The sequence below is a fragment of the Scylla paramamosain genome, chromosome 17 (genome assembly GCF_035594125.1).
Source record: "Scylla paramamosain isolate STU-SP2022 chromosome 17, ASM3559412v1, whole genome shotgun sequence".
NCBI lineage: Eukaryota > Metazoa > Arthropoda > Malacostraca > Decapoda > Portunidae > Scylla > Scylla paramamosain.
Window position 1 is genome coordinate 16,110,001 of NC_087167.1, and position 12,126 is coordinate 16,122,126.

Below are 12,126 nucleotides of genomic sequence, written 5' to 3' on the forward strand. Positions count from 1 at the left end.
TACGATAAAAGTGTTGCAAAGGAAGTTAACAAAAAAGGAAGGAAAACATTTGCAAAACAGATATGGTCTTTCTTTTCATTTCCTATTTTTGTTTACAATTTATTGATCAATATCTATGTATTTATTATTTTAGCTCTTTCGGCATAATGTGAAGTGACTCATGAACATACAGAAATAAACCCAAGATAAAATGGATAACTAAAACACATAAACACACAAAAAGAAAAAAAAAACTACACAGATCCAAACCAGTATCCAAAAATTTAACTACCACTACTAAAACTACCACCACCACCACCACCACCACTACTATTACTACTACTACTACTACTTCCAACCAATCAGTCATCATCACGCTACAACAACGCATCATCACCACCACCAACACCTCATCATTCCCACCACCGCCACTCATCACCACGTCAGCGGCGCCAGCTTGCTACGGACACATCCACACGGCAGCTCCTCTGAATCCCGGCGTGGCCACACAAAGAGCCTCGCTACGCTGACGTCTGCACCCTGGCGACTCACGCAGCGTCTAAACGAGGCGGACAATATCACATCGCAATTCCAAGAAAGCCTCGATACTATCTCACACTCAAATCCTCATTACCAGCGCCTGCGTGAAGCCCCGAAGCGTCCGACACTCCCCAACACTCCTCTCCCCCACTGTGAGGTCTACCCTAAGGCGATCGGGGCCCTGGGGGAGAGAGTGGAGGCAAAGAGGTGCGGGGGAAGACGGGGGTTCGAACGAATCAAGCGCCACTTGTATTCCTGACGGCGTGCTCAAGCCTTATCGAGCCCAGTGTGGTTAAGCTCCGTGCTGACGGGGCCTGGAGGGTGCGCGGCCGCTGGGCACAAGTGGGCTGATGTGAAAGGCGGCAAAAGCTTGAGAGGGCTGAGCCGTGGGGCAAAGCCTAATAGTATCTGAAGAGGGCTGAGCGGACAAAGATTTAAAGGCAGAGAGGAAAAGACGAGGGCTGCGTAGATGCCACTGCTTTGGTTTGTATTGTGTCGGTCACTCCTGCGGCAACTAAAAACCAGAACAAGACTTGCGCACTTCTTATAAGAATTGTTAAGTCTGAGCGACTAAAATAAGGGAGTTGTTTAAAATGTAAATGTCTCGTTATGGCAATAAGAGATGCTGGGAAAGTCCTGGTCAAGCCTGTAGTGTAAATACTACAGAACCAAGGAAGCAATGAGACGCACTTTCCATTAAAGAGAATTATTAAGTCTCTGAAACTAAATGGAGTTGTTTACACTGTACACTGTCTTGTTCAGGAATAAAGAGATGCTGAGGAAGTGTTGATCAACCCTATAGCAACAAAATACTAAAAAAAAATAACTATTTAACCAGACTGACACTTGGCATTGGAGAGAAAAGTAAAGCCTTAGAACCTAAATGAAGGAGCTGTTTACATTATACACTGGCTTGTTAAGGAATACAGATACTGGGAAAGTCTTGGTCAACAAAATACTAAAAAATCTATACAACACCTTGCATTAGAGATAAATCTAGTCTTAGAAGTTAAAGAAATGAGTTCTTTACATTATATATTGCCTTGTTACGGAATACAAAGGAATACAAAGGAAAGTCAAACAGCAACAGACCTTTTGGTCCTTGAATTGAGAGATAATGGAGAAGAGTTGACCAATCCTGTGACTACTGAATACTAAGAAAACTACAGAACCAGAATGTCACTTAATATTACAGAGAGAGAGAGAGAGAGAGAGAGAGAGAGAGAGAGAGAGAGAGAGAGAGAGAGAGAGAGAGAGAGAGAGAGAGAGTATTACGAGATCTCGGGCAATAAATGTAGTAGTTTACATCATACATTAACTTGTTAAGGTGTTGCTGGATGATGTGGCGACTAAATGTTAAGCAAACTATGGAACCAGAATGACACTGCACTAGAGAGAATATTGCGGCGTCTCACAATCACCATGAACGTCCTCCTTACACAACACACTGCTTGGATGCTGCTGGATGAGACGACCTGTGAGAGAGAGCGAAGAGAAGAGACAGACGTGACGTAACCTGCTGGAGTCTGAGGTTTCTGTCGATATCCGTCGAACACTTCACTGTATTTGCTCCATTACACTCGCCCACACTTGGGCAGTGGCTCGGGACAAAGGCAAAAGGCGAGGTGGTGTTTCTCTGGAGTCTGATAAAAGCCTCTGTGGTCTGATTCTTTACCGATACAAGAATCTGGGTTCATTCTTTTTTCATCTGAGGTGTGTGTGTCTGTCTCTCTCTCTCTCTCTCTCTCTCTCTCTCTCTCTCTCTCTCTCTCTCTCTCTCTCTCTCTCTCTCTCTCTCTCTTACACACACACACACACACACACACACACACACACACACAAACAGCACAGAGAGAGAGAGAGAGAGAGAGAGAGAGAGAGAGAGAGAGAGAGAGAGAGAGAGAGAGAGAGAGAGAGAGAGAGAGAGAGAGAGAGAGAGTTGAGTCTGAAGTGCCATACTTGTTATTCTATTTATACATTATCTCTGCCTCTCCCCTCATCATGCTGCACTTGTACTCTCTCTCTCTCTCTCTCTCTCTCTCTCTCTCTCTCTCTCTCTCTCTCTCTCTCTCTCTCTCTCTCACACACACACACACACACACACACACACACACACACGGTTTCTTTATGAAGTAGACCTGTGTATCTTTCCTTCGTGAAATATTTTACTTTTGCTCGAAGAAAATTCAGTAAGTAAGAACACAATGACTTATATTTTTCTTCCATTTATTTTTCTTATTTCATCATCGCCATCACCACCACTACCACCACCACAGTCACCAACACCACCGCACCATGTCCGTAATATCGTACCCAAAACGTCTTTAGCAAACACACGGAACTGAAATGGTACTGGAGTAATTTCATTCACTTCTTTTTACCTATCTCTTTTTCCTTTCCCTTCGTCTTTCACCTCATAGCTTGTAATCACGGACAGAGCGTTGGCCTAACCTCCCTCCCTTTTGGCAAGGAAACAGAAATATAGTCTTTTATTCTCCCTTTAAAAAAATAATTAAACGCAAGAGTGTTCAGCAGTTAAGAGCGGACTGGTATTTCTTTCCTGCGTTTCTCTTTATTTTTTCTCCTCTGTCGACGGTCTTCTTTTTAAATCCATCTTCTCGTGACTCAACCCAGCTCTTCACATTTTCTTTTACACAAACACGGGACTCTGGAGGTTTCTCGGAGGCGGCCGGGCGGTTTGGAGAAGCGAGAGGAGGAGGTGAAGGGGAGAGAAGGCGTGAAAGGAAGAAAGAAAGGGTGAAATAAGAGAAAGTTGGAAGAGCAGAGATAAGGAGGGATGGCTGCAGTGGGGGAATCGCTCTATTTTCTCCTCCTCCTCTTCCTCTTCCGCAGCAGACGAGGTAGTGAAGTTATAAAGAGGAACTGAGTGACCCTGGCTTGGAGAGGTGGTGGAAGTAAATGCTGTCACGTCCCAAAGGAGATGCTGGGATGAGTCAAGGCTGGGAGAGTTCTGGCTGGGTGGCTGAACGGCCCTCCACGCAGCGGCCGCCCCGCCACACCTTCCAACCTCAATGAAGCGGCAAAACAAAAGGACCAGTTGCATTTTATCTCAAAGTTGTACCATGTAGAGCGCTATTTTATTTATTTATTTTTTTTATCACACCTGGTAAAAACAAATAAAACACACACACACACGCGCGCGAGGGCAATGAACGGGCACACAAACAGACACAAAAAAGAGCTACACGAAAAAGAAACACAATACAAATACAATAATATGGCAACCCACAACAACACACACATCAGTGCTACATACAAAGCAAAACCATTCCCTTCTATTCGCTTCACCCTGTCCATTAAAAAAGAAGAAAAAAAAAATCCAAACTTGATTAACAAAACTAAGCGCAGGAACCTCTCATTAGTCCTGCGTTCAGCCGACCTTAATCCACCCTTGTGATGTCTCTGCGGCGAATGATCCTCTCCCCAACAATAAAACAGGGAGGCCTAACACGACCCTCATACCACCACCACCACCACCACTACTACCACCCACCACCACCGCCACCACCTCTGAACATTCTGTAGCCGCGGATTCACCGATGACATTGTACACACCAGCATTGAGTTTAGCCGCTTAATTGCTTTAGCTAATCACGCGGAAGCAGCGGCGAGATGAAAGCTACAGCGGGAGGGAGTACAGTTTACCTGGAGCGGGGGAAGAAAGGAGTAGAGGAGGAGGAGGAGGAGGAGGAAAGGGAAGCAATAGATGGATGGATAGTGGTGGGGGACGAAGCGATTGAGTGCAAGAAAGGTAGTGGTTAGGGAAGGGAAGGGAAGGGGAGGAGGAAAAGGGGGAAGGGAGGGAAGGGAAGGGAAGGGGAGGAAAAAAGGGGAAGGGAGGGAATGAGACAGGAAGGTAGAGTACATTTTTTTGTTCGGTGAGTGAATGAGGGGGGAACAGAGAGAGAGAGAGAGAGAGAGAGAGAGAGAGAGAGAGAGAGAGAGAGAGAGAGAGAGAGAGAGAGAGAGAGAGAGAGAGAGAGAGAGAGAGAGAGAGAGAGAGAGAGAGTGTGTGTGTGTGTGTGTGTGTGTGTGTGTGTGTGTGTGTGTGTGTGTGTGTGTGTGTGTGTGTGTGTGTGTGTGTGTGTGTGTGTGTGTGTGTGTGTGTGTGATGAATTTGTAATATATAAAGAGCTAAAACACCTGCGGACGGACGTTGCCAGACGCGCGCCATCACACACACACACACACACAATTTACTAAGAATCTTACAACACCAACCAGTCTCGTTTGAATTCACACGCTGAGAGAGAGAGAGAGAGAGAGAGAGAGAGAGAGAGAGAGAGAGAGAGAGAGAGAGAGAGAGAGAGAGAGAGAGAGAGAACTTGTATTAATCACTACTCAGGTGCTTCTCCAGGTGTAAGAGCAAGACTAACCAAACGGTGACCTTGGGCTGGGGCGCCTCACAGGTGTTCCCGCAGCCCCCCTACACGCGCGCCCCTCCAGCCCCTGCACCCATAAACCCGAGCCTCCGCTGCTACACTATTTATACCTCGTACCAATTCACATGCTCCCCTCTCCTAATTGATACCTTTTGAGCGAGGGAGTTTAAAAGTTTTATATCACCGCGCGCGCGCGCGCGCGTGTGTGTGTGTGTGTGTGTGTGTGTGTGTGTGTGTGTGTGTGTGTGTGTGTGTGTGTGTGTGTGTGTGTGTGTGTGTGTGTGTGTGTGTGTGTGTGTGATGGTGCAAGCGTTTTGTATGATTGCGCAAACATATATGAAAGTGGAAGCTCACACACACACACACACACACACACACACACACACACACACACACACACACACACACACACACACACACACACACACACACACACACACACACACACACACACACACACACAAACTAAGCGACTAGAGGCAATATGCATGTTTTTTTTTTTTTTTATTTTTCTATTTATTTCCTATTTTATTTTTTCGCTGCAATTTTCATTAATTTCATTTCGCAGCGTCCATGTTTATATATATATATATATATATATATATATATATATATATATATATATATATATATATATATATATATATATATATATATATATATATATATATATATATATATATATAATTTTTTTTTTTATTTCTTTCCAAAACTCATCGTTAATTTACTTCAACAAACGCAGTTCCATTTCCTTTCATCTAAAACACTGGCTCGTAATGGCTCGTACTAATTATCTTTTTGTATTAATGCCAACATATATATAACTCCCTGAAACTTAATTACTATGCCTTGTGTGCGTGAGAGAAATAAGGGAGAGGGAGAGGAAAAGGGGGAGGGAGAGAGAGGTGTGGCAGGGGATACGTCTAGGGAGATGAAGTAATAGCAGGGAGATTACGAGGGCAGGCAGATTATAGACAGGAAGGGCTAGATGTGAAAGGGAAGGGCAGGGAAGGGAGAGAGAATGAAACAGGTAAGGTAAGGTGTAGGTAGAGAAATATGTGCTGGTAAAAGTAGAGAAGGAGAAAGGATGAAGGAAAAAGGAAAGGGAAGAAGCAAATAACGACGGTAAAGAAAGGAAAAGGAAGGTAGGGAGCGCTGGTAAATTAAGATAAAGTTAGATAAGGAAGGTGAAGGGATGGGAATATGTACTTGTGGAGGTGGAGAAGGAAGGCAGGGTGAAGGACGGAGGGAAGGGAAGAAGCAAGTAAAGAAAGTAAAGCAAGGTAAAGCAGGGAAGGGATAAAAAAATAAGTACTTAATGAGATAGAAAAATAAAGCAGAGAATGAAGGAAAGGAGAGAAGTAAATAAGTAATGCAGAGCGAGGTAAGGAAAAGGGAAAAGATAAAAATAAGTACTTAACGAGATAGAAAAGGAAGACAGGATGAAGGATGAAGGAAAGGATGGAGGGAAGTGGAAGCAGATCGAAGGGAAGGGAAGGGAAGGCTAGGTGGCGAGGACTCGAGGCATGAGTGTGCTATTCCAGGATAAAGGTGGAGCCGGAAGTCAACTAATTACATTCAGGTGAGCAAAACTCGCGGCAACTGGGAGCGGCGAGCGGCGCCTAATTAAGGGGAGGTGATGGAAGCCCCGGGGGGAAAGGGAGGAGGAGGGGGAGGAGGAGGAGGAGGAGGAGGAGGAGGAGGAGGAGGAGGAGGAGGAGGAGGAGGAGGAGGAAGAGGGGTTGTACACTGCAGCCATCCCCTTCATCTATAATTAAGCACTGCATACAACTAATACGGTACATTTCTTTCACAAAATCGCTAGGTGTTTGTCAGAGTTTTGCGAAATGAAAACAGGGGAGGCTGCAAAATAGCCCTCTTTTTCAAGTCCAGCACCCGAGACACGATTCCTCCATTAGCATCGGAAAGGAAAATACTTCTGTGTGTGTGTGTGTGTGTGTGTGTGTGTGTGTGTGTGTGTGTGTGTGTGTGTGTGTGTGTGTGTGTGTGTGTGTGAAACTTCCCCCAAGCCTTGTGCCCTTTCCTTTTTCCTTTTTTTCCTTTTTTTTTCCTTTTGTTATTTTATGCGGCTTGGTAAAAAACTTCAATAAATTCATTATAGGTAGAGACGTTTGTTTGACAGTGTTACCTAACCTGACTACAGCTGAAATATAATTATGTTCTGCGACACACACACACACACACACACACACACACACACACACACACACACACACACACACACACACACACACACACACACACACACACACACACACAACTGCCTTTTAGAAATGGCATCTTCCGTGTGCCTTTTTTTGTTTTTGTTGTTGTTGTCCTTGGCCAGCACCTCCACTTACATCAACACACACACACACACACACACACACACACACGTACACCTATAACTATAACCACATACAAACAACTTACCTCCTTTCTCCTCCTGCGGACATTCCTAACCACCACCTTTACCTCTGAATCTTCTCACGTGCGCCTGAGAGAAGCAACCAACGTAATTAAGGTGCAGTGTACTCACCTAGGAAGAGAGGCGTTGCTCCGGCCGTCGATGGAAGGTCCCTTGGTAGTCTCCAGATGCGTGTATGTGTGCGTGTACGTGAGCGTGTGTGCGTGTGTGTGTGTGTGTGTGTGTGTGTGTGTGTGTGTGTGTGTGTGTGTGTGTGTGTGTGTGTGTGTGTGAGTTCCCCCGAGTGATGATCAGGAAGACACACACACACAAACGTAACACTTAAATCACTTTTCCTCTTATCACTTTTATTTTCAGTTCTTTTCCTTTTCTTCTTGTTTCAGTTTGTAAGCACTAGATTCCTGTTATTCCTTTATTAATTTTGAGTCTTTCCTCCACACTGTATCCCTGAAAAAAAAAAATTAAAAAAGAATTATTATAGCACCGTCACTCACACACACCTCAGAGACAGCACGAGTAATGTGTCTCAGGAAAATACATAAAAGTAATAAAAATAACGAGAAATGTCACTGCGCACGACACAGATCCACGAATCCTGATAAATCGACGGACAACAATTCATATTATAACACTGTCTGAAATTCATGAGACAGTCTGAATATATTTTTTTTTCCTTCTTTACATATATGTGGAGGAAACGTCTATACAACTCAAGCAAATACATTTTTTTCCTCCTTCATTTCCACCCTTTTTTTTTTTCCCACAGTGATTATTGATATTCCAAAACAGCATCTCCGTTTCCAAGTTGCGATAAATGTCCGATATTTATCAATCAAGGTACGAAATGTTATCATGTCACGGCGCTTCCACCTTCACCAGTTTGGCGAGATTTGTATGACGTTATGTGGGGAGAGAGAGAGAGAGAGAGAGAGAGAGAGAGAGAGAGAGAGAGAGAGAGAGAGAGAGAGAGAGAGAGAGAGAGAAGGAAAAAAGATATAATCAGTGAAGTGAAGGCATCCAACTTTTTAAAACAGAATACTGCAGTAAAAAAAATAAATAAATAAATAAAGCAACTGTGTGTGTGTGTGTGTGTGTGTGTGTGTGTGTGTGTGTGTGTGTGTGTGTGTGTGTGTGTGTGTGTGTGTGTGTGTGTGTGTGTGTGTGTGTTACCGCAGCTCATATCGATGTTACCATTCTCTCTCTCTCTCTCTCTCTCTCTCTCTCTCTCTCTCTCTCTCTCTCTCTCTCTCTCTCTCTCTCTCTCTCTCTCTCTCTCTCTTTCAAATCCTTCCGCAAGTCTCAAACAGCGAAACAGGAAAAAACCCAGGGACTACAACTCACTCCTAATCGTCATAACACCCCGCGAAAACATTCAACATCCCAATGCATGACGTCATCAGTTTCTCCAGTCTTTCCTGCAAGCCTTCCAACATCTACTGCATTGAACCCTTGTCTATTATTTTCCTATTTTCCCAACTTCCTGCCAAGCTCTGCCCTTAGACACTTGATACAGGAGGCGATATGATGCCTCCTTAGATTCGTGTTTACCTTTAGCTGTATCAAGAGAGTTACGGAGCAGGAGGAAGGAGAGAAAGGATAGCAAGAGAAGGAAGAGAAGGAGGAGGAAGAAGCACAGGACATGATAACTTACGATTAAACTCTAATGAAAGATAGCGCAGGGATCAATAACGAGACGGAGGGGGTGCTGGTTTACAAGAGCATGAGGGGAGAAGCAATCGGCGACAAGGAAGCACGACCACTGGCCCTTCCTCGTGTGGATTAAGAGAACCGTGATTGCTATGCGAGCGGTAAAGGACACGGTAGAGGGTGCAGCAGTTTATGGGCGGTCTGTGGTCAATGCATGCAAGACACCAAGTGAATGTATGTATTAGTGCCGCGTGTTGTGCAAGACTTAATGCCATACAAGTCGCTCTTATGAGATGGAGAATTTAAGGTGCCTGTTATGAGGGAAAGAGGAAAAGAAACGTCTAACGGACTGAGTATAGGATTGAGAAATAATAGGAAAAGAGAAATAAAAGGAAAATTAAGCAATGAAGACGAGTGAGGAGGATGGGAAGCACTAGATATGAGGGGAAAGGCAAATGAAGGGATAAGCTGGCGATGGAGAGGAGAAGCTGGCAAATAGAAGATAAAGAGGCGATGATGAGGAAAATACGTCCTCATTATGTACACTAGCGGTGCACTCAATTCAAACAGACATGAATGCAAACTACGATAAAGAAGAAAAGCGTTGCACTTTTTCCTCGCTGCTAATGTCTTTCCTGTGTGGGAGTATGACGTATAAATGAAGACAAATGAAGATCAACACACACACACACACACACACACACACACACACACACACACACTTTACAACATCAACAAGTGCAAACATCCATTAGCACCTCTAGGGGCAAACATTACCTCAGCACCCCTGACCACTCCCTTCAGACCACCTGCAATGTAACCATAACCCAACCATACCCTCATTTCCACCCCTCGTCCCCTCACCAGAACCCGCCAATACATCCCTCTTTACTCAGCAATTACACTCCTTCAGTCCGTTTGCCTCGTGATCTCCCCTACCCTACTTAATTCACGTCCCCTAAAAGTAACTTTAACCCATGGGTACATATTAGCTTACTGCATGCCTGCCTCCCTCTAAAGGCTACGTTGCACAAGATTTTTCAACTTTCTCATATTCCTCTTCTGTTCACCTCCCCAGTGCAAGAGTTAACAAGTATTCTCAGTCTTTCATCCATTTTACAACTAAACTCTGGAACTTCCTGCCTCATTCTGTATTTTCTGCTACCTTTCACTTGAACTCTTTCGAGAAGGAGGTTTTAAGACACTTCTCTAATTCCTTTTGGACCTTTCCTTTAGAGACTACTGCCTCAATGGACCTTTCTTTTTTCACCTTTTTGCAGCCCTTGACCAGAGCCCCTCTTACATAAAAAAAAAGTACTCGTAAGCCTACTAGTCAAACAGGACAACACGTTAAGCCAATGTTCAATTACCTGTGCCAATTTGAGGACAATTTATCTACTTCACCACTAACACTACCACTACCATTACTACAACCATCACCACCACCGCCTATGTACGTACAGCACACATCCGCCATTCTTGCATAAATAAAGCATTGTAAACGTTTCTTCAATTACCTCAAAGTGGCACCCTCGTCCATTACGTGCAGTTAATGACGGTACTTTGCCCTGCGTGCCGTACATTTCCCAGACACGCCTCCACCTCGCCCCCATCCACCCTCCAACCAAGCATTCATTTCTTGAGCACGGCAGCTGACGCGTTCCTGGCAAATTGTCTGAATGTTAGCCAGCGTCTAATGTGACCCGTGTCCTTGAGAAAATAAAATAATGTAACTGGACTGTGAGAAAAATGCATGAAAGAAGCAAGACATACTCGTATATAGTACCTTGAACAACCAGAGAGAGAGAGAGAGAGAGAGAGAGAGAGAGAGAGAGAGAGAGAGAGAGAGAGAGAGAGAGAGAGAGAGAGAGAGAGAGAGAGAGAGAGAGAGAGAGAGAGAGAGAGACCTTAGAAAATATGAAAAAAGACAAAAACGAGTAACACCTTGAGAAACCAGAGAGAGAGAGAGAGAGAGAGAGAGAAGAGAGAGAGAGAGAGAGAGAGAGAGATGAGCACCCTCCACGGCTCTTCCCTCTTCCCTCCCCTCCATGAGTAAAGTCTGGCAATTTCCGTCTTACGTATTGAACAGGAAAGCCCCAATGGAAAGTCATCAATGCCAACAGGGCGGCGTGGATGCTGGCCGCTGATCCGATTAGGGCCAGACTGCTGAGTTGCCGTCTGTGGGCCTCGTGGATACCTAGCTAAGGGTAGTGTTAGGAGCTTAGGGCAAGGGATGTCTCTGTATCTTCAAGGGCCACAGAGATGATTAGTCGGGTTTTCATGGATGTTTGTTTATTTATTCTTTTTTTTTTTTGTTCAATGTGTGGCTTTGTTTTCATTTATCATGGTGAGGAGTGTCAAGAAAATATCTCTCTAAGTTTCACAAATTTTTAGTAGTATTTGTTTAAAGTTGTCGAGGTGAAATGCGGAATTGTTTAAGAATGTAGTTGTTTGATAAGTATGTTTCTGTATCTGCTACTAATATTACTGCTACTACTACTACTACTACTACTACTACTACTGCTACCACCACCACCACCATTAATGTTACTGATATTATGAGTAAGAGTACGCAATATTTCATGCCGTAAAACTCCTGCCATGAGCACTCTTCGCAAATCTTCCATTAACAGTAATCATCAGAGAAGGAAAAGTTTCACTCATCTTGATCAACTTCTTCTTCTGGTCTTAAAAAAAATCTAGAGTTAAGACTGTCCCTTTACTGTGTATTGAGAAGTGGTGAACTGACACGTGCCTTACTTATAACATTCTTATCTTTTTATCTGTTTTATTTATTATCTTGTTCATCTTTTTCGACAAGACTCCCTCCTAACCACCACCACCACCACCACCACTACCACCACCACCACCACCCACTCCCCACCCCAGCGTCGTATTGCCCCGGCCCTGGTCACACCCTCCTCCTGTATTCAGCTGCTGGAAGAGAAAGAAAAAAAATGCCATATTCCCAATTTACATTTTTCCTGCCTGGTAACGCGCTGCTCACCTGTCCACCCTTCCACAGCCATTCCACATCAGGAGGCGCCACAGTTACACCCCGCACGCCATTAACACTTAAATGCTCCGCCCACCACAACATTACTACCACTTACAAAAAAGGGCAACGAT

General features: G+C 44.3%; 1 protein-coding gene across 1 annotated transcript in view; it reads right to left on the bottom strand.

Annotated features, from left to right (window-relative positions):
- Window positions 1-10,657, bottom strand: part of LOC135108509 (uncharacterized) — a 116,833-nt gene extending 106,176 nt beyond the window's left edge. The window contains 2 exon segments of the mRNA XM_064019603.1: window positions 7,462-7,797; window positions 10,515-10,657. The gene's annotated coding sequence lies outside the window, so the exon portion shown is untranslated.
- Window positions 10,658-12,126: the final 1,469 nt, after the last annotated feature.